At 46.9% G+C, this 23,351-nt stretch overlaps 2 protein-coding genes and 1 long non-coding RNA gene across 21 annotated transcripts in view; 2 read left to right on the plus strand and 1 right to left on the minus strand.

The window, feature by feature from the left end:
• ARHGAP26 (Rho GTPase activating protein 26) overlaps positions 1–23,351 on the plus strand; it is an 899,552-nt gene that overhangs the window by 324,473 nt on the left and 551,728 nt on the right. The window lies entirely within an intron of this gene.
• The window catches only part of FGF1 (fibroblast growth factor 1), a 111,031-nt gene that overhangs the window by 68,108 nt on the left and 19,572 nt on the right, over positions 1–23,351 (minus strand). For 2 of the 16 annotated variants that reach the window (XM_073994517.1, XM_065545925.2), the window contains exon 2: positions 5,761–5,818. The exons of the other annotated variants lie outside the window; for them this stretch is intronic. The gene's annotated coding sequence lies outside the window, so the exon portion shown is untranslated. The remainder of the gene's footprint in view (positions 1–5,760; positions 5,819–23,351) is intronic. 16 annotated transcript variants of the gene reach the window in all.
• Positions 5,469–12,747, plus strand: LOC135971066 (uncharacterized). 2 transcript variants are annotated; one of them, XR_010587141.2, is made up of 3 exons: positions 6,278–6,412; positions 7,478–7,562; positions 12,628–12,747. It is a non-coding gene; the product is annotated as an uncharacterized lncRNA (long non-coding RNA). The 2 variants fall into 2 exon arrangements; XR_012414214.1 differs by lacking the exon at positions 12,628–12,747 and having other exon boundaries at positions 5,469–6,412; positions 7,478–8,189.

Below are 23,351 nucleotides of genomic sequence, written 5' to 3' on the forward strand. Positions count from 1 at the left end.
TCTTGACTATCTGATTGCAACTTTTTTTCATTCAATCAACAATCTAAGCACCCAGGATGTGTCATGCCTTGGAGATACCTTTGTGAATAAGAGAGTTGTGGCTCATGCCCTTATGGGACCACATTGTAGTGGGGCTTCACAAGCAACAGACACGCACACATACACACACGCACACACACACGCACACACACACGAGTTGAAGGACAAAGAAAGAAAAATTGTCAGTTGTGTTTTGGAGGATATTTCCTTTGGTATCAAGGAACTGAGGTGGAAAAATAGAGTAAGATCGACTAGGAAGACTCCTTGAAGAGGGGACATTTAAGCTGAGATCCGAAGGAAGAGAAAGTGTCGGCTGTGAAGAGTCGCCCTCCTGGTACCTGTGTGCATGGTGCTCTGGGGATGCTTCTGCCGTGATCGTGAACTCTTCCAAGGGAAGAACTGCCAGGTCACTTGAGTCCCCAGTGCCTGGCATGTGGTAGGCTCAATCATTGTGAGATGAAAAGCTGGATGGATAGTCAAGCGGAAGCATGCACTCTGATATGAGCTGGGTATAATGTCTTTGGGGAACAATTGTATAACCAACAATGCCGAAGCCTTGCATTTGCTGGTGTTGGCGTGTGTTATGGGAAGAATGTCTGAAATGAGCTCTTGTCAGGTTTTTTATCACTTTGATTCCATGGTCACCATCCTCATTATTGTGAAACAGGCATGCATTTTTTATAAATTAAGATAATAATTCTTTTTTTGTATTTTTCTTTGATAAACAGTGCTTCATCAGATCTTGCGTCAGTTTTTTTTTTTTTTCCTTTTTGACAGGGTCTCACTCTGTCACCAGGCTGGAGTGCAGTGGCACGACCTCGGCTTACTGCAACCTCCACCTCCCAGGTTCAAGCAATTCTCCTGCCTCAGCCTCCCGAGTAGCTGGGATTACAGGTGCATGCCACCACACCCAGCTAATTTTTGTATTTTTAGTAGAGATGGATTTTCACCATGTTGGCCAGGCTAGTCTCAATCCCTTGACCGCATGATCCACCCACCTCGGCCTCCCAAAGTGCTAGGATTACAGGCGTGAGCCACTGTGCCTGGCCTTTGCGTCAGTTTTAAGGGAGAACTTTGAAGCGGAACGATGAGAGGCGGTGTCAGCAGTGGTCAAGTGCCCAGCCCAGGCAGTTACATCATTGAGTTCAAATGCTGCCCAACAGCAGATCTCAGGAAACCACTCAGCCTTCATGGCTTTATCTATAAAGTGTGAATAACAAAATCTTTCAGAGAGTTGCTGGCGGGAGGATTCAGTGACACATGTGAGGAGTTAGGGTTAGGGTTAGGGTTAGGGTTCCAGAGCCTGGAACACAGAGAGAGCTCAAAGCTGAGGGGTGCCTTTGTTGTGGGAGTGACGTTTCTCAGCCTGGCCCATCCAAATGTCTCCAAATGCTTCCGAGACAGTCACGGCCAAAGATGACAGGGAACGTGCCCTTTGGTCTGTTTCGCTAGTCAAAGGGGAGAAATTATCTTGCCCAGAAGCTCTTTGACTCCAGAGCAGGCCTCTGAAAGTGGCCACTGCCGCAGCAACACTAATGGGACCACATCCCCGGTCTTGCGGCCCCTGCGTTGGGCCATTTCACTGCTGAGCTGACCGGTCCATAAACAGGCTGTGGGTAGCGTCACGTGTTTTCTCACACAACATGACTGTGGTTTCTCTTAGTTTGTCTCTTATCTGGGCTTTTTCCTGAGGCCTCAACTGTGTGGCAGCTGAAAACCATCTTCACGCTCATCCGGGGTGAGAATTAAACAGTCCAGTTAGTAAAGCTCTGTCCTTCAGCTCCTCTGTCTTTGGCCACCCTCCCTGCGGCATCTGACTTTAGGAGGAGTTGGAGCCGCTCAACCTGGAAGGGAAGAGCTGGCCCCCAGCACAGGGTCTCCAGCATGGAGCTCTCAGCCTGCCCTGTGGCTACCCACTCTTTGGCCTTCATGACTCAAGTTGGGGCCGCTGGTCTCTCTTGGCTGGGTCAGGGCCCAGGGCGGCTCCTTGGCTGGCCAGCTCTTGTTGGCTGTGGGTTTCTCCTTCCCTGCCCAGGAGGTCTGCCCCCGCTCTGCTGCAGGGTCACCCCACCATGGCCTCTGGCTCTCATCTGAGCATCTATATCACGCAGGAGCAGCAGAAATCTGGAGTGTAATGCCCACCCACTCGCCCTCTGATCACACCCATTCAGCCTCTCAACTCTGTAGGCCTCCCCATGCTGCAGGGCTGCCCTGCCTTCCGTGTTCTCCTCAGCTCATCAGCAAGTTTCTAATGCCAAAGACACACACTTCATATCTCCTTTTCCAACCCCATCTTCAGGCCCATACCCCAGTGGCAGACAGGCATCCCCTACCATGGTGAAAGAAATCCCATAGTCTGTCTGCCAGGCCTAGCCCCTGCTATATTACAATGGAGTGAAAGCCATTTTGCAAATCTTTCCACAAATCTTGGTGGTTGAGCCAACTGTCTTCTTTATTCTGTGTTCCTCCTTCCTTCTCTGGCTCCAGGCAACAGGCTTCCTGGCCCAGGCTCTGAGAAGAGAGGCTCCAAATGGAACATGGTTTAAAGGCAGGATATGTGGTAAGAGGGGGAAAATGCATTGCTTCATATCTCCAAAATATTATCCGTCATACACCATTCCTCTTGCAGGCTTGCCATAGCTAACAGAACCCTTGTCCTTCAAGGTACTTTTCTTTGCTCCACTCTTATATTCATTCAACAAATACTATCGAGCACCTGCAATGTGCAGGCACTGCGCTGGACGCCAGATCAACAGCTGCCTCACCAACATGATGCAGATGTTCTCATCTCCACCTGAAAAGATGCTCAACCCCATTTGCCACCAGGGACATGCCAATCAAAAGCACAATATCACTTCACACCCACTAAGCTGGCTTTCATCAAAAAGGCACCCAATAACAAGTGTTGGTGAGGATATGGGGAAATTGGAACCCTCATACATTGCTGGTGGGAATGTAAAATGGTGCAGCCACTTTGGAAAACAGTCCCTCAAGTGGTTAAGCACAGTGTTACCATATGACCCAACTATCCAGCACCTAAGTATGCAACTAAGAGAAATGAAAACATATTCATGCAAAAACGAGTACATTAATGTTCATAGCAGAATTACTCATAAAGTCAAAAATGGAAAGCAACAAATGATGAATGGATAAGCAAAAGGTAGCATATCTATGCAAAATATTCAACCATAAAAAGAAATGCAGTACTGATACATGCTACAGTATGGATGAACCTTGAACACATATTAAGTTTAAAAAGCCAGTCACAAAAGACCACATATTGGCCAGGTGCAGTGGCTCACGCCTGTAGTCCCAGCACTTTGGACTGGGGCAGGTGGATCATGGGGTCAGGAGATCAAGACCATCCTGGCTAACACGATGAAACCCCGTCTCTACTAAAAATACAAAAGATTAGCCGGGTGTGGTGGTGGGAGCCTGTAGTCCCAGCTACTAGGGAGGCTGAAGCAGGAGAATGGCATGAACCTGGGAGGCAGAGCTTGCAGTGAGCCGAGATTGCACCACTGCACTCCAGCCTGCGTGACAGAGTGAGACTCCATCTCTAGAAAACAAAACAAAACAGGAAAAACCGAAAAAAACCCACATATTGTACAATTCCATTTACGTGAAATGTCTGGAATAAGCAAGTATCTAGAGACAGAACGTAGATTAGTGGTGCCTGGGGCTGAGAGAGGGGGAAGCGGGGAATGACGGCTGATTCGTATGTGTCCTGAGATTAGATAGTGGCAGTAGTTGCGTGACACTGTGAATATATGAAAAGCCATTGAACTGTACACTTTGAATGGATGAATTGTATAATTGTTAATTATATCTCAAGCTGTTAAAAATGTTCTCACCTTGTTCACTAATTGTGTCTCTTTTTTCCCAGTTTCTAAGATCTCTTGGAACAAATGTGAATTCAACTTTCTGTAATTTGGGGACTTTCTCTAACATGCTTATTACAGTTCAGTATTAGGTGGACGCCAATTCAATGATATTTGAATGGTCATTTTCCATGAGAAGATAAGCTTCAAGAGGGGAAGGATTTTTGTTGATTTTGTCACTATTATACCCACCATGCTTAATACAAGGCTTGACACACAGTCGAGTCTCAATAAATATTTGTTGAATGAATGGATGCCTATGTGAGCTTACTTTGTAAATGGACACAAAAGCCCAGTGATGACTGCTGGTCATTCATTCATTCATTCCGCTCATATTTTCTGCAGCCTCCTCTATGTATGGAGTGTGTGAATGAAACAGACATCTCTCTGCCCTGGGGGAACTTAGAACAAAGGAAACCTGTAGGTAGCAGTTTTCATACTTTGATTAAATACTGAAAATAAATAGATCTGACATCCAGTAAAGGTTGTGTGTATTAAAATTGCATTTTTTTTTTTTTTTTTGGAGACAGCATCTCACTCCCTCACCAGGCTGGAGTGCAGTGGCACAATCTCAGCTCATTTTAACCTCGGTCCCCTGCGCTCAAGCAGTCCCACCTCAGCCTCCCAAGCAGCTGGAATCACGGGCACGTGCCGCTAGGCCCAGATAAATTTTCTTGTATTTGTAGAGATGGAATCTTGCCATGTTGCCCAGGCTGGTCTGGAACTCCTTGGCTCAAACAATCCATCTGCCTCAGCCTCCCAAAGTGCTAGGATTAGAGGTGTGCACCACTGTGCCTGGCCTGCAAAATGTTTTAAAGTTCCTCTCAGCAGGGTTCTGAAAGAAATTCAGGCTGAGTTGAGACAGCCATACAAAGAAAAAGATTCTGAAGGACAGAGGATGGGTGAGAAGAAGGTTAATCAGGAAAAAAAAAAAAAAAAAAGATAATGAGCTTTTCCAGCAGAAAGATTTTACCAGTTAGGAAGCCTTTCCAAGTTGTGATATTAATGTCTTGTTGAAGTAGAGTAGGGAGTAAAAGAAAAGGAGAAAGTGCCAAGTCCTAGCCTTCATCTCCAATGACAGGGAAGTCTTTGAGAAGATGGGAAAGTATGACTCAGTGGCTGGAAGGAGAGAGAACAAGCGTGTTTTAAAGAGATGGGGAAGATCTAATTTAAGTACAACTGCCTTCTTCACTATGGAAACTTATGTGAAAGATAGCCAAGAGGTCAAGACAGAGGGCAAGAAGATACTCCGTGATGACCCAAGTTGAGAAACCAAGAGAAGCCAGCTTGTAGATACACAGCCCACAGCGGACGAGGGAGGTCTTGGGGTCAAAAATCAAAGCGAGGAAACTTGTCCAGTTGACTTTTTTCCACACAGACAACCTCTTCATTCCACCTCTGTCTTGTCCCAGATTTCCATCTTAACATGGAGGGATTCTAGAAAACCATTAGTGATTCGATGTGAACAGAGCTAGGAAGTGGTTAAGACATGAATAAGGCTTTCGAAGGAGGCAGGGTGAGGTTGAAGAGTTAAGACACTTGGAGAGATGAGAGGAGGCAAGGAAGATGTGGGAAGAAGAAAGTTCAGGGTCAGAGATGATACTTCCAAATCTGGCGCAAATTGCAAGTGGAGCTTGGGAAAAGAAAGAGATGGGTCCGAGAAAGAGCCTGTGCCGTGGAGTCTTATGAGCTAGGAAATCAATGACCAGAGCTGCTAGGGTCCTGCTGAAGGGGTCACCTGGCCTCACAAACAGCACCCCTAAAGTCCAGGGAGAGTGAGCAGCTCCAAGTGAGCCCAGGCACAGATGAGCCCTGCGGGAAGGAAGGAGGCAAGGTGTACCTTTTTCCTGCAGTTAGGTGCTCCATTGTGTTTTCTGTTTGCCAAGCTGGCTGCCCACCTAAAGGAACAAATGACAAAGGTGTCCCTCACCCCCCAGGCAGTGTGCACTGACAGGTCAGGCAGGACAGGGGTTTGGGCCCGGGAAGTTGCCAAGGACAGATCCAGGCTCTGCTCCTCCCTAGCACCGTGTCACTGGCTAGGGGCACGAACGCCACTGCTCTAAGCCCTGTATTCTCTGCAATTGTAGTGGTGATACAAAAGGGCTGTTGTGGGGACAAATGAGATCGTAGAGGCAAAGCTCCTAGCATGGTATGGCGCTTGTAGTGTTTTATCAAGCCTCAGATGCACATATTTTCAGTATTTGAACATCTCTAAAATCAAGCCATGCAGCATTCTTTTTCTTCATGGTACATGAAGTGATGGTCTAACTTACAATTTACTGTATCTTAGATCTGATAAAATATGGAAGTAGCCAACCAGTAAGTGGCAGTGGGGTGTTTTGTGATTGCTCTGCCTGTGTTTCATTCATGCTGCCGTTGATGTCCAGGGATTTCCTCTTCTAAGATGGTTGAGTCTTTTTCCTGGTGGATGGGAGCCTGGGCTCTGGAGTCAGCCCACCTGAGGACAAATCTTGACTCCACTGCTAACAGCGGTAAGACACTGGCAAGGTGACGTCACCTCTCTGAACCTCAGTTTCCTCTTTTCTATAATGGAGATTACAGTATTACCTAAACTCATAGGGTTATTGAGGATAACATGAGGTAAAGTTATATAAGGTGCTTAGCACAGTGCTGCATTGTATACATGTTAATGAGGATGATAAAAACAAATTATTAAACAGTAACATTGAAAAAATAGTAACATTGTCTTATATAACACTATTACATTTTATAAAAAATGTTATTTGTGCTGCAATCTCAGCTACTCTGGAGGCTGAGGTGGAGGATTGCTTGAGCCCAGGAGTTTGAGACCAGCCTGGGCAAAATAGCAAGACTTCATCTCAAAAAATGAAAAACAAAACTCACAAACTTTACTTTAGAAAAATATTCCTGAGATACCTTGGGAACCCCAAGACAACACAAGTGCCTTATCTCACCTCCAACCCCTCACCCCTGCCTCTCACCCACCCCCCTGCCCTTCCATCCTCCGTTCTGGGTGAGGCTTTCCATCTCCCCCTGCTCCGCTCCCCTCCTCAGGACTTTGGTCCCTTCTGGAAACATTACTTTAAAGCTGTTTACCTTGGAAAAAGGACTGGCTCACTCCTCCTTGGAAAAGGTCGCCACAGATTCTGGTTGGGATTTTCTCAAGCAATGAATGACCCAGGACCTCCCCCCAACAAGGCTTCTCTGTCTCTTCATCTTCCTGTCTCCTCTGCCACCCTGGCTCACTGCATCCCATTAGCTACCTCTGTCCTCCCGGAATTCCGTCAACACTCAGTGACCTCAATATGTTCTCCTCAAAGCCTCTCATCTCTACCCAGTGAGTCCTGTCTATCAGAAAAGCTTCATGCTTGTAACATTAATAGCTCACACACTTGGAGCCTCCCCATATCTTCAGAAACCCATGGTCCTTCCCACTGAAGGTTCTACAGTGATCCTAAGAGGATTATGGATCACGCAGCTCTCCTCTTCAAGCACAACCAATAAGCTTTTCCTTTGGGGAGGTTGGAGAGGTCCACAGGTGGTTAAGCATTGCCTATTCTTTTCTCAATCCCCAGTCTTTCTCATCATCTCATCTGTACTCAAGATGGAGCTCATGACTTCCCCCCAGGTTGGCTCTCCAGCAAACCCTTCTTTGTCAAGGTGAGACCCCCCGCTCCTCCTTACAACCTGCCTTTGATAACTGGCCTGCTCCACCACCCAGGGTCAGGAAAACCCAGCCTTTTGTCTGCCACTTTTACTGCCAGTGGAATTCCAGCATAACACAAGCTACTCTAGAATGGCAACTGCTGAAAGTCTCAGACTTGAATGAAACATAACCAGTGCTCAACCTTAAGGTCTTATTATATTGGGGTTGAATCTGTATCAGCATCATGGGCCCTGCAGATGCCCCTGGGGGAAGCTGTGAAATAGGACTTTTCACTGGTTTTATAACACAACAGGATGACTCTAATGGTCTAAGGAGCATGTCATACACACACACACACACACACACACACACACACACACACACACACACACAAAATCCTAGCTTCTCAAAACTTGTTTCTGCTCCTTTAAATTTCTTAAAGACATAATACAATGTACTGGATAGGATGGGGTGTCAGATTTCATGAAATCCAGCAGCAGTATGGTGTCGTTGAGTCAGAGTCTAGAAAGCGGTGTGTTAGATGAGAATCCCAACATTTTCTTATTCATCAGTCTGTCCATTCACCAGTCTCTGTAACCTCTGACATGTTCCCCACAAAAAAAAAAAAAAAGAAAAAAAGTGGCATTTCAGCCAGGATATGGAGGACAAAATGGCATATAAAGATGTCTACATTACAACAAGAGAAGCCAAACTCAAGCCAAGTAAAGAAATGGAGCAAGAGGCTCCATTTCTGGTCCAAGGACAAAACCTGTTTGTCCTTCCTGCTGAGATGCCACATCTTCCAGTTCATGCCTGTAATCCCAGTACTTTGGGAGGCCAAGGCAGGAGGATCACTTAAAGCCAGGATTTTGAGAGCAGCCTGGGCAACACAGCAACACTTTATCTCTAGATCTTTTTTTTTTTTTTTTTTTTAATTAGCCAGGTGTGGTAGTGAGTGCCTATAGTCCCAGCTACTCAGGAGGCTGAGCCCAGAAGTTTGAGGCTGCAGTGAGCTGTGATAGTGCCACTGCACAGTGAGGCCTTGTCTCAAAAAAACAAAAACAAAAACAAAAAAGAAACGAAGAAAGAAAGAGACAGAAAAAAAAAAGAAAAAGAAAGAAAAACAGAAAAGAAGCTGGGCGCGGTGGCTCACGCCTGTAATCCCAGCACTTTGGGAGGCCAAGGCAGGCGAATCACAAGGTCAGGAGTTCGAGACCAGCCTGGTCAACATGGTGAAACCCCGTCTCTACTAAAAATACAAAAATTAGCCGGGCAAGGGTAGTGAGAGGCACCTTTAGTCCCAGCTACTCGGAAGGCTGAGGCAGGAGAATCGCTTGAATCTGGGGGACAGAGGTTGCAGTGAGCTGAGATCGTGCCACTGCACTCCAGCCTGGGCAACAGAGTGAGACTCGGTCTCAAGAAGAAAAAAAAAAAAAAAAAAGAAAGAAAAACAGAAAAGAAATAGAGCAAGGAAAGATCACCAGCCTTTTAGTCCTTCCCAGGCTGATGGGGAGAGGAAAAGGGAAGATGACAGGAGCAGGCTGTCCTCCCACTACCAAATGTCCCACGTTAAAGATGTTGCAGGCCTTGGAGGGGCTCTGAAAAATCCACACTCTGGACTCTGTTCCTCCCAGGCTCCCTGGGGCTAGTTCCAGCCTCATCCACATGCTGTCTTGTTCATGCCCCTGAAAGGAATGGAGGAAGCGCCCTGGCTGGCCTGATGGTGACTGTCTTCCCTTTCTCAACCTTCCCATCCTGACTGTCCCCTCTGGCCTCACTCCCACTGACTTGGGATGCCACAACGGTCTTGCAGTCCAAGAGCCTTCCTGCCTGCCAGCCCACCTCTACTCACAAAGGCAGACCTGTCTGGAACTGAGCAGGCAGGCCCCCAGGGGAGGGCCTGGGCTCCACGCCACTCCCCTTCTTTAAGAAAAGGGACAGGTCCAGTCCAGTGAGGGAGGCAGAAGGAATTCCCCTTGTTAAATGTCTCCTCCCAGGCTCAGGCAGAGGCCGTGGTAGCTGGGTGCAAGGAAAGTTCTTTGCTTCAGGCACCTGGTCCAACAGGGCTATGTGACTGGGCACATCACCATCCAAATTAAATCAGATGCAATCAATTTGGATTCAACACACTGCCATCTAATCCTTTGCACAGTCAAAAACGTTTAGTTTCCCTTCGAAAACTGTTACTTCTGTTTCCTAGGTAAAAGGTGTAGGAGAAAATGTGGTCGCTAAAGCTCCCACATTCGTGATGTTTATGTGACCGTGACTTGTCACATGACCTTGGGGAGGCTGCTCTTGTCTTCACTGTCCCATTCTCTTAATTGACACCCTCCCCTCCCCGAGTAAGGACTTATATACAAGGAACTCACCCAGACACAGTTAGGTAATGAAGGTGAAGTCATGGCTAAGGGCATGGGTTTTGAAGCGAAGCTTCCTGAACTTAAGTCCAGAAAGTCAATTCATCTCTCTGAGCTTCCTTTATAAAACGAGGCCAGTGATATACCTACCTCACATGTTTGTCAAAAGGATGCAACAAGATAGTGCAAGGGAAGCACTTAGCACATTGCCTCAAATAAATAAAATATGCATTCTAGCATCTAATAATTTTAGCTATTATTTTTGTTGTGATTATTCAGGATGAACGAGATAAGCTTCCTGTCCTTAAGAGAAGGTGAGAAGCTAAATCATAAATATCATGACCAGCTGTGACAAGTGCTGTGAAGGATGTGCCAGGGGCTGGGGGGATGGAGGGCTGAAGAGGAAGGGGTCAGGAGGACTTTCTGGAAGATGTGGCCTCTTAGCAGGAAGGACAAACAGGTTTTACACATGTGAACATGGAATAAAGGAATCACTTGAACAAAGGCCCAGGGGTGGGCAAGTAGAGGGCATCTTCTCCCAGTGTGCATGGCCGATGCCACTAAGCAGGGGGTTTGCAGGGACACACAGGGTGAGTGCAAGCCTGCTTGGAGTCAGATCATGGAGGACCTTGAATGATGCCATTCCAAAGCATTTAGACTTTGTTCTGCAAGCAAATGAAAGTGGCACCAGTGGAGACTTTGGAGAAGGGAATTTGGAAATTCTTCTGGAAACTTGTTGGTTACTGGTACGGGGCTGGGCAGAGCAGAGGCCACGGGGCACAGTGTCCTCTATTTCCATCTCTGAAAAGCTCATCATTCCTCAAGTCTTCTTGACTAGACTACAAGCTAGTCGAGGACAGAAGCACGTGCTTCCTTCTCACCACTATGTCCCCAGCACAGTCCCTGGGGCTCAATAAATGGCTGTTGAATTGAAATAGACAAAAGATCCTAAACTTGGGCCACGAGAGTGGAAGGAAGAGGATGGCTCCAAAGACACTCGAAGAGAAGAATGAAGAGGATTCTGCAAAGGAGTAATCAGAGGTGACTCGGGCATAGAGGGGCTGGAAGGATGAATGGAGAGGCTGTGGGGCGTAGAGGGGCTGGAAGGATGACTGGAGAGGCTATTTACTGAGAGAATGGACGCAGCCAGGAGCAGCCTATCTGGCAGGACGACTGCTGTGCTCACTGTGGGGTGTGTCGCAGCTGAGGTGAACAGAGTCATCCATCTGCTGACTGGCAGGCAGTGGACATGGGCTCTGGAGAGAACCCAGAATGTGAGGCAGGCAGAGGAGAAGCGGAGCAGATGGGAAAGATGGGATCTGCAAGGAAGAACAGAGGGGAGCCTGAAGGGCGAAGCAGACAGAGGCAGCCACCCTGGGGATCACTCCACACTCCCAGATCCCCAGTGCAGCTGGTTGCCACAGAAGAGCAACCCCAGGATCCTGGGGAGAAGAGGCACAGTCAGGAGGAGAGCCAAGAGGTACAGGATCACAGCCTTCAAGGGGGAAGTCAGGCTGGTTTGCATTGCCCGAAGCTACAAAGAGGTTAACCAGAGTGGAAAGTGGGTTCCGGAGCCTCGGGATTGGTCTCCTGCCCCACAGCTTTGCTGTTCCCGTCACTTCTGCACGCTGGCACTGAGGTCATACTTCTCAAGGAAGATCCGCATGCGCCAACCTTTGGCTCAGAAAACTTCCCTTGTTTCCTACTTCCCAGCTAGGAAGGCCAAAGTCCTTGGCCAAGCATTTAAGTGACCTCAAATCTGGTGTGAAAAGCCTCACTTCCCATGATGTCCTTCCACAATGCAGCAATCTGAGCTGCTCCCTCTCCCCTGTTGCACACCAAGAACTTCCATGCCTTCCTATGTTGGTTCTTGCTGTTCCCTTAGTTAGGAAGGACATTTTGCTCCATGTTCTGCTAATTAAAACTCTCCTCATCCTTCAAAGCCTATGTCAAATGCTACCTCCACTGCAAAGCCTTCCCTGGTCTCTCCAGTCTGGAGGGTCCTTCTTCAAGGCCCCACGGTGTGGTGCTTTGCCTAGCCAGTACTTCATTCTTTCTGCAGCTGAGTTGTTGGCCCCTATCCACTCACACAAGACAGCATGAGAGCAGAGAACCTGTTTTACCTTTGCATCTCCCGTGGTACAGATTCTTACATGCAGAAGGCACTCAACCAACACCAGCAAAGCATATGAAGAAATCAGGATAAAAAACCCACAAAAACCTGAGAGCAGTAGATGCTGGCAGTCCTACCACTTTCAATCATTTATTTGGAAATTATGATGTGCCTCACAGTTATTTGGACTTCAGGGGTTTTGCGCTGCAATTAATGTCTCGGCCCGATGTTGGGTTGCCTTACAATCACATGTGTTATCTGTGATCTCTAGGGCCATTTTGGTTCTGAGAGCATGCTATTACACATACACTAAGACGTTTCTGAGTATTTCCCATACTTAGACAAAAATGGAAAAACTTGGCCCAACCGTCAGAAGCGCTTTCTCACATGTGCTGCCTATGACAGTGGTTTAGGGAACTCTCTACACAGTTCCACCAGGATCATAAACACATTTCCTGAGCTATGAATTAAGAGGAAAAAGTTTCTCAACATGCAACACAAACTCAAAAAGCAGCTGTTCATTTAACCATCTATCATCTTCTTCTGACCCTACGAACAGGCTCTGACAGTATTTAGATTACATGAACATACTGTTTTATTCCTCAATAGCTTGCCGTTTGTAAAGAAAACATATATTCAAGAATGTATTCAACATGGTTCAGGAGAACCTACTATGTATGTGTCAGTGGAGTGTCTGTGTTAACAAACGATGTCCAGTATACGAATCAGGTTAGTTCTTTCTTGGTCTGTATTTTAGGGGTAAGACGTCTTCTGTATTGTTATATAAAACTGAGAGCAATTTAGGATTGCTCTAAACAGTCCTGCTTGTTTCTTTTTCTTTTGCCTGCTTTGTTTTTGCTTTAAGACAATTGTAAAACACAGCTGCTAAATAGAAAGGAAGGCTACATTCCTCTTGCAGCTGTGAGCAACAGAATTATTTAAATGTATTTCTAATCCAACAAACCTGGTTCTTGGTAAGGAAGAGAAAAAGAGCTAATTGTCTTTAACACTTAAGACTTTAACACTCCCCTCCTTCAAAAAATTAGGGTAAAGGGCAATATGGTCAGAGGGTATTTTGAATGATTTCTAAATTCATTTTCCTTGGATCCTGCAGAATAAGATGGGAGGGAGTTTTTGAAACCACTGGACTTGCGAGGAAACGCTTCTTCTAGCTTCATAACAATAGCAATGAACACGTTCTGCACATTTGTTTCATGCTGGGCAGAGTGCTCGGGAGAGCTTTACCTGTTTTACCTGATTACATCCTCTGAGGTATGTGCCATTTACACCTGGGGAAACTGAGGCTCAGAAAAATGACCTTGTCTGTGGTCACATGGCTGGTAAGGGGTAGGAATGGAATTTAAACCCCATTGTCTAACTTCAGGACCCACATTTCAGCCACAACTGAGGTTTTTCCTAACCTAACCCCGTTGTGGTGGAATTGCACACAAAAACATACTTGAGAGGTGAGTAATGTCATCATTCCATTACATACAAGTTAAAAGACTATACAGTATGATACCATTTTGTTATGCACATGCATATATATGCATAAATAGGAAGATAAAGAGACAGACACAGACATAAATAGGAAAAAAACTGAAAAGACATAAATCAATATTACCGATATTTTAACAGTGATTACCACTGAATGATGAATAAATTTTAATCTTCTTAAAATTCCTGAAATTTTCTATTTCCTATAATGTGATCTATTACTTTAATTATTCAGAAATAATTTTGAAGTAACATATACTCATTAACTTGACAGTTTAATTAAACAAATAGATTTTGAGCATCCACTGAGTACCAGACACTGTATACTCAAAACAATAAAAAACTACACGAAAAAGACAGCAAATTACTCATATCCCTGCTCTGCTAACATTTTGGATGTTCTCCTTCAGGTCTTTTTCTGTACAGTTTTTTTTGTTTTGTTTTTTGAGACAGAGTCTCACTCTGTTGCCCAGGCTGGAATGCAGTGGCTCAATCTCAGCTCACTGCAACCTCCGCCTCCTGGGTTCAAGCCATTCTCCTGCCTCAGCCTCTCGAGTAGCTGGGATTACAGGCATGCACCACCATGTCCGGCTAATTTTTATATTTTTAGTAGAGACGGGGTTTCACCCTGTTGGCCAGGCTGATCTCAAACTCCTGATCTCAGGTGATCCTCCTGCCTTGGCCTCCCAACATGCTGGGATTACAGGTGTGAGCCACCACGCTCTGCCTTCTATGCAGTTTTTAAAGTAACTGGCAACCAAGGCAGATAGTCAAGCCTGGTTTATAGTTAGGAGTTCGACCACCATCCGGACCTGACACTCTACTCCTATCATGTTTCACATCACTTCTCTCTAAGCCTCAATTCCATCATCAGTGAAACGGTTTAAGAGGGGGACCTACCTCATCAGTGATTAAGTGAGTTAATATAAATAAAGTGCCTTGAAGCAAACAACTGATAATAGCTATTATTATTATTATTCTGTGCAGAATCTCTGCATTGTGGTACTGTTGTTTTCCATCTCCTTTCTTCTGAAGAGCAGTAACACAATAGTGTTTTTCTTGGAGAGCACAGACAACTGTTCAGGTTATTCAGGCATCTAAAGTCACCTTTGAGTTTAGAAGGTGAGTGGCATCACTCAGTCAAGGCAAATTCTATCAGAGTTGAGAATTTGGGCTTTTTCTCATCTTTTATTCTTGGTTGATCCAAAAATTCCCCAGGAATAGTGGAGTTGGCCCATTTGGCCTCCTATCTCAGCCAGCGATACAAAGAACAGAGATAGCTACCATGGTATAAAGAGAGAGGAGTGTTTGCACACCATTCAGAAAGTCAAAGAGGAAGATGTTGGACAAAGATCTTACTTGTGTTTGGAAACGTAATAAATATGACGAGTTACAAGCAGTAGGCTATCTAAACTCTATTGCTTATACAGTTCTATATCTTCAGGCCTTGGTGTTCTATTCTGCTTGATGATTGTGGGATATGGTTCTATGAGCTCTTTAGAAGGAAGATATTTGGTATCAAGCTAATTTCTGGAAGAGCGAGCCTGATTCTATTGTGGTCTTGCTCCATTCCAGCCTCAGCCACCATTATCTCTTTTCTGTATGACTCGGTAGCCCCCTAAATCATGTCCCTGCCTTCCCTCCACCCCTCTTAGGGTCAGTAGGGTCAGTTCTCCACTCAGGGGTCTACCTTCTTTATAGGAGAATATCAGTCTTCAGCAAGGGTCTTAAAATGTCAATCCTTGCCTGACCCCTGCTACATTCAACTTGCCCAGTGACTTTCTGCTGCACTCAGAACAAAGCCCCAAACTCTTTACATGGCTCCAGGGCCCTGCATGAGGTCTTTGCATGCCTCCCCAGCCTCATTTTGACTACTTTCCCCCAGAACCCTGGCCTCTGTGACATTTTAGCACACACCAAGCTCATGCCCACCACAGGCCCTCCCACCTGTTCTCCCTCCCTGACGAACAGTCCTTACCCTGCTTCATGCGTGCCTGGTGCCCCTTGTTCTACTGGCCACCACCTCTATGTCACCTGCTCAGAGAGGCTCCCCTCCCCTCCCAATGTATAACAGCTTCCCCTGTCCTGGTGCCTTGTTTGTTCTCTTTGGAGAAGACTTCTTATCAAACTCCCCGTTGACTTGGTTTATTTCTTTGTTGGCCTACCTTTTCGTGTGTGATGCTCTATCTGTCAGCCACTCCTCTGCCCCATCAGAATGTCAGTGGCTCGAGAGCATGGATCGTATCTGCCCTTATATTGTATCTCCCCTCCAGGGAGGGCCCACATGGGGGTAGCTGCTCCATAAATATGAAAGGAAGAGAGGTAGGGAGGGAGGGAGAAAGTCCCTGGAGAGGGGGACACCTTTCCAAGACAGCCCCATTTCCTGTGAATGTAGGTGGTATCCCTGCTCAGCCCTAGCGTTACTGTGCGAGTTAAAAATAAAACCTTTGGGTGGAGTGAGAAGCCTTTAAAGAGGCTGGGGGAGAGATAATGAGAAACATGAGCCAGCCAACGCAGGTCCAGCAGGATGTGGGACCGGCCAGGAAGCAATGGGATCTTGGCTCCGGAAAAACACTGACTTTGGGGCTGCAATAGTCTGACCAATGCACGACTCCTGATTAGTCACCAGAAGCCTCTCTCTGGATCTGCCGTGTATGAAAAGACTTTAAAGTAGCCAATTCAGGATATGCTTCCATCCTAGAGCAAGACATGGCTGGAGGTTTCTAAAGAGATATTCTTTACAATTCCTAGAACAAGGGACTCCACACCCCTCCTCTGCCTGCCATGGGTCAGAAGAAGAGGGAGAGGCCTGGAGGGAACGAGAGGCCATAAGGCCTTCCTTGGCTCACCCTCCCTCTGACCTCCCCCAGGGCCCATCCAGCGTGGGAGCCGAACCTCCCACCACAGTAGGGCTGCAGCCAGAGATCCCAAGGTGAAGCCGCCCTCCAAAGGCTTGGCTCGGTTCAGGGGCGGTGTGAGGTGGGGAGGGTCAGGTCAATGGGTCGTTAGAAACAACTCGGTCATTGCCTTGGAAACGCTCCCCCCTGCGCCGCATGCATCTGGATCCACCCTGAACCAGCTGTGTATTAAACCCTCAGACCTCAGTGGGAGGTGGGGAAGCCTTAGGGAGGGTCAGAGTGGGACAGGAAGAGGTCCACCTTCTGTATAGGAGAAAATCAATCTTCAGGCCTTAATGAGAGGCCTAATAACCCAGGGGAGCAGCAAGCAAAAATCCATATTCTGGCCTCCCTTGGTGAAAAGATGGGCTGAGTGGAGTGTGGGGGCTGCCAGCATCCCCTCCTACAGACTGCGACCTGGACCCCTTCCCAGAATCCATCTCTGTGCTGGCGCGGAAGCCAAGTGATGTGCTCATGGTCACCTGGTGCAAGGGAATATTCTCAGACCTTGAAAACATTGATCACCACTGAGTTTTTCCATATCCACAGCTCTGAGGCAGTCAGGAGGACCACAAAGGAAGGGGAAGAGAATTAACAAGAATCAAAAGAGACAGCTATGCTAGGAGCTTTACATGCCACCTTGAATTTAACCCCCACCACCATCCTCTGAGACAGGAGCTCTTATAGAGAAGGCAACTAAAATGTAAAGAGGACCTGTTCCCCACCCAAGGTAACCCAACAAGGGAAGGTGGAGCATCGGGCAGCCAAAATGCAAAACGGCTGTGCAATTTACCACCTATACTAGCCTGTCCTTTTATCTCTGCAGTCAATGTCCAAATGATTTGAACTCAAAGCCCACTGCCAAGGAACACTGAGCAGAATTTTCAAAAAGTGCGTGTATTGAGGAACCAAACACCCCCTGGCTGGTTGGGAATCCCAAAGCCTTTTTGTGCGTTGAGCAAAACGAATCTATTGAAATCAACTCTTCTTTAATCATTTGTTGGGAACATCTACAGCTTAAAACTGCTGAACAAGTAACCTGTGTCTGCCCTGGGCTTAACCTCTTTAACGGGGCTATTTCTTTCTTGGCTAGTTCTAGGCTCCTGACACGAGGATTTTAAGTGCTTAAAAGGCACAGGATAATAATCTTCCCCTGGAACAAAAGGCTGATAGAGGAACAGCAGGGAAACAGGTGACCTCCATGTCCTAGTACCATTTTTTGAGTTCAAGTACATTCTCATGAACACTTCCAAAAAACCTTTGCTGGAAAATTTGCCAGCAGCAACAATCATTCATATCTTGTTGAGCAAATACTAGGTGCTGTGCATTGTGTGCTAAAACATCTGAGGCACTCTACATGGATTCTCTCACCACATTCTTACACCAACCCTATGAGATAGGAACAAGTTACACTGATGCAGTGCGGGCATATACGATAGACTTTAGATGTATTAACTCACATCTTCCTGTCAACAACCCTAGGACAGAACTGCTGCTATTATCTCTATTTTATGGAATCAAAGAGGTTGTGTAACTTGTCCAGGGTCACGCAGCTATTGAATGTCAGATCCAGAGTTCACACTCAGACAGTCCCACTCCAGGGTTCACGCTCTTGACCACCATGCTACCCTACCAGAGTGCCATAGGCTGTGGCTCTGAAATAGGGAAAGGTTAATGAGAGATAGGTCAGAACTGTCAGAAGAATTCCTGTCTTCTTCTGTGTGAGCTCACTTTCCAAGAAGCTTAGGGCTCTGCTTCACGTGCCTTCAGCTAAGACATCCCAGGACCAGCCTGGGAGAATGGCAGTGAGCTTTGTGTGGCCAACTGAGTGAAGATTTAATCCTTGGAAAGAAACTCTCATTTGAAAGAAACCATTCTGAAGTCACCCTGCATCTCTGCCATTTAGAAAGATCCCCATTCTTAGAAAAAAACAAAAAACAAAAAAACAAAACCATCAAGGCTCAAGGAGGAATGTTTTGCTCCTATAACAAATACCACCTTATCACCAAAGGCAATGCAGTCAACTGCAAAAAGCCTGGACTGGCCCAGGCAGCAGCTCTCTTCTCTGGGCTGCTGAATTTGCTTGTGTAGACTCCAGGGAGCGACTCTGGAGCATTCATTCTCAACTTTCCTTTAGTTGCTGTTTCTTAATTCTGATAGATATTCTGAGGAAGGATAAGAAGAGTCTCGTTTCCTAGACGCTCTTTATGTCCTTAAAGGTACTGGTGCAGCACTTTGTACACATTGGTTAATCAATGCAAACTGCTTCCACTATTCCCATCAGACTGATGGGGAAGGCAGAGATGAGCTACATTGTCTGTCTCCATGGGTGCAAGGGCTGGAACATGCTGGATCCATGTCTCCCTTCTGGGTGCCTGACATCACTTGTTTGTCTTTGATGCCCATCAGCCAAAAGAAGTTATTCATCTCTAAGCATGAATAATACCAGTAGGGTGGATTTTTCCAGGCTTCCGAAGTGAGTTCTCTGAAGAGATGACACTAAGCCGACTAAGCCAGAGCAGCTGACACATAGCATAGGGTCCTGGGAACTGCAGAGGCCAGCCCACCTGAGTTAGGGTGAGAGGCTCTTGATGCAAAAGTCTCAGCCTTACTTTCCAGGCCCCTTTCCAGAGCTATAAGGGGCGACAGAGGGTAGAAGGTCCTATTGCTGTCCTGAGTCTTCGCTTTAACACTCCCAACATTTAGTGATTCACTCAGTCATTCATTAGACTGATATTTGAGTACCTACTCTGTGGCACGGCTCTGTCCTATTCACTGGGAATATAGCAGGGAACAAAACAGACAGGGTCTTGTTCCTGCCCTCATGAGGCTTATATTCTAAGGGGGAGAATGGGTAATAGAAAGTTTTTTTTAAAAATTGACAAGATAATTATGAATTGGGGTAAGCGGCATGAAGGAAAAAGAAGTCAGAGGGGAGAAACAGGGAAGACTTTTGGAGGAACTGACAAGAGAGGCAGGGCCTGAAGGACGGAAAGAGGCCTGCTACCTGATGAACTGGGTGGAAAGCATCCCAGGCAGATGAAACAGCAGTTGCAAAGTCTGAGAGTCAGGAAAGGGCCCAGAACAGCAGAGAAACAGACAGGAGGCCCGGGGCTGGATGGGTGGGGAGATGTGGGATGGGTGGGAGTCAGATGGGATCTTGCCCCCCAAGAGGCCTCCTGTCTACTTTCTCACCTTCCTGAAAATCACCACTCTCCCTTATAGTGTGCTTCAGGAACTCATCCTTGCTAAGCCAAATCCAGTCCCTCTGCTCAAATGGAAGAGAAAGGAATTCTTTTTGTGGCAGATGGGGTATGTGGTAAAGGCATGGCATTTGGTTTTATATGCAGACTTTTTTACATACGGATCATGCCAACAACAGCTGAGAAGCTCCCCAGCGATGGATGTGTTTGCCTTGGAATGGAGTCATTCAGGCACCTGCAAGGCTGCACACACCAAGCTGGGACTCTCCCTCACCTGCAGCCCCAGTCCTATCTTGCTGCTTCTTGGTGACATCATGAAAAAGGCAAATTGGGCTTCAGGTCGTCTGCACTCCTCCTTTCAGCTCCCTCTGCCCCTTTTTGGGCTAGTCTCCACCCATTCTCTCCCCTGGTGCTCTCAGGGGGTCTGCCTGGACTAATCTCTGCCATTCGCCAAGAAGATGAATAAGTCACCTTCTGAATGCACGCCTGCTCCTGCAACTTCAGGCAAAGTACAGGCAGGCAAAGCAGAGGCTAGATTTACAAGACCTTTCTGTGTCCTCCAAATAATGCCAAAGAAGGGGCTGCCTAGTCCACTGCAGTCTGAGCCTGGCCCAGCTGCCCAGCTTACTAATTAGCTGTACTGACAGGAGAGTCCCTATTCAGACCCTTCCCAATGGAGCCATTGCAAATGCCTAGAGCATACTCTGTTGAGGAAGGACTATGGCTGAAACACTTTGAGGAGTGGCCTGGAACTTCACTCCCTAATGGCCATGCAGCCAACCTTGGGGGTGTGAGCTCAGAAAACCTGATGTCTCTCTCCAGGGCTGACCCACTGCTGAACCTTGCCATCTGCCTCTCTAGCCCATCGGTACCTTCGTTGAAATGAGAGAACACCCTACTTCGGATCACTTTCTCCCCTGGCTTTCTAGGGCTCACAGCTTAAGGAACTAAATCCTCAGCATGGCTGCACAGTCTGACCCCGCCTGCCTCCTGGGTTCTGGCTTGCCCCTTTGTCCCTGCACTCAGCCACACTGGCCTTCCTCCCGCTCCTTGGTGATGCCAGGCTTCCTCATGCCAGGCAACTTTTGTGCATGCTCCTCTCCCTGCCACCTGAAACACTCTGCCCCCACCAGTTGAAACCTGCCGATCCATCAGACCTCAACCCAAGCCTCACCTCCTCATGGAAGCTTTCCCGGACCCCCTGTTGGGTCAAGCTGCCCTGCCATGTGGTTTTTCAGGACCACCTGGTAGAATTGCTGCTTGATTGATGTGTGTACCCCCATCTAGCCTCTAACTTTCATGAAGGTGGGGGCTCTTGGCCTCAGGCACTGCTGTAGCCCAGTGTCTCGCATGCCCTCTGGCACACAGGAGGCATCCATGCCGAGCTGAATGAACCTGACATGGCCCTCAGTAGGCCCATCCCAATCCCCTGTCCCTCTCCTCTTTTCCTCCAGCCTCCCTTCTTTTATTTTCTTTATATTTGCTTCCTTCCTTCCTCTTCACTCTTTCTGTTCATTTCTTCTTCCCTCTTGGGCCTTGGGCCTACTTATTGTTCCCAATTTGCCAAACCTTTGCATAACGTGTAGGCCTTCAACCAGATCACCCCAGAGCCATGGGCCTAGTGGGGGAACCTAGGAATCTGGCTTCCTACAGGGTTAGTCTGTTATGGTTGCCATAACAAGCACCATAGGCTGGGTAAGTGAAACAACAGAAACTAGAAACTTATTCTCTCACAGTGCTGGAGGCTGGAAGTCCAAGATCAGGGTGTCAGTGGAGTTGGTTCCTTCTGAGGCTATGAAAGAAGGATTTGTTCCAGGCCTCTCTCCTTGGCTAGTAGATAGCCATCTTCTTCCTATGTCCACTCACTTTGTCTTCTCTCTATGCATGTCTCTGTATGCAAGTTCCCCCTTCTTATAAGGGCACCAGTTATAGTAGAGCAGGACCCACCCTAATGATTTCATTTTAACTTGAGTTTCTCTGTAAAGACCCTATCTCCAAAATAAGGTTGCATTCTCAGGCAATGGGGATGGGGGTGAATTTCATCTTATGAACTTGGGGGTGGACACAATTCAACCCTAACACCTACCATCACATGTCCATTGCCCCAACCCTCTTCGACTCATTGAATGAAATAAAAATAAGGAAACACTGGACACGTCTTCTGAAGAAATGACACAGGAGTCTGGGTATGGGATGGGCATGACAGGAATGGCAACTGGAGAAAGACACCCTACCCAAGAATGAGAAAGGAGGGTGGTACTGACAGGAGCTAAAACTATCATTGAACGGCCTAGCAGTTAGTTACACATCTAGGCTCTGGTAAGCTGCTAGTTCTGAGTTCAAATCCCCACTCAGTCACTTACTACCAGTGAGGTTTTTCCCTTGCTCATAAAATGTGGGTAATAGTAATACCTCACTTATGGGATGGTTGTGAAGATTAAATGAGAGAATTGCCCAAGCAGAGGGCTTCACACTCTACCCAGCACATAATAACTCAATATGTACCAAATGTGTTGTTATTGTTATCATAATTGGGGGGGAGTCTCACTAGGTAATTCAGGAAGAAGTGATGACAAAGAAGAGGGTAACTGTCATGACTGAGTCCACACAACTCTGTGTTCCCTCTCATAGTCACAACAAGAAAGGAAGCCGAGCAACGGCCAGACCTGATCTTCTTTAATTGTGGTCTGTGGACCAAAGACATCAGAATTACCTAGGCCCCACCCAGAAAATGCAGAATCCTGGGTAGCCTCATGAAGCCACTGAATCAAAATTGTGGGGAGCACCCAGGAACCTAATTTTTAAATAAGCTCCCCTGTGATTCTTATGCATGTTAAAATTTGAAAACCCCTGGACAAGACCACAGGTCCTGGAGGAGCAGAGATGAGTCATGTCCATGAGTAATACCCCATGTCGACTCAGCCCTGGTGCCAGGTAGGCACGCCCCTCACACCTGTTCTCATCACCAGCATTCCTTGGACAAAGTCAGGAGACGGTCTTGAGCAATTAGGTATAAAACAAATCTCTGTAAGTCACATTTTAAATATACTATTTAGAGGGGTTGCATTGGCAAATCAAATTGTTTTCATTATTGTAAATTTTACTGTGCTCAGATACTTAGTTTTGGACTATCTATTCTTCCTCTCCCCACAGCTGAGGTTACCCAATCTTGACCTCAGGTTTAGCTCAAGATGACCTCTGGCCTTAGGCTTAAGGATTATAAGGCACCCTGGCCCAGCACGCTTGCTGTGCTTAGGGCTCTGTTGTTAGGCACTCTGTTTATTTTGTTCTTGGGCACCATCTACTACCTGGTCAGAAAAACCGTAGCCCCACTGTACCCCAGTGCCTGCGTTCATGTCTTGCCCCAAAGACCCAATCCCAGAGGCTACAGGTCCTCAAGGCTGAGATTCTACCTGTGGCCCAAGCTAAAGTCCTGCCATCTCTTAGCAGATTTTCCAAATCCTGGCCTACTTTCTAGGGTCTTCCAATATCATCTGGTGCTGAATTCCTGTCACCAAGCTCCATGTGCCTCTCAGGACACCTCTCATAATCCCCCCAAACCATATACAGCCTACCAGTGAGGAGCACAGGCTCACTAGACAGCCTAGGTATGAAGCTTGGCTCTGCCACTTGGTAGCTGTGTGACCTTAGCCAAACATCCCACCCACCAAGCCTCAATTCCTGCATCTATAACAGCCCCTACTATTATATGCAGGGTTGTAATGAGTATTGAGTG

The sequence above is a fragment of the Macaca fascicularis genome, chromosome 6 (genome assembly GCF_037993035.2).
Source record: "Macaca fascicularis isolate 582-1 chromosome 6, T2T-MFA8v1.1".
Classification (NCBI taxonomy): domain Eukaryota; kingdom Metazoa; phylum Chordata; class Mammalia; order Primates; family Cercopithecidae; genus Macaca; species Macaca fascicularis.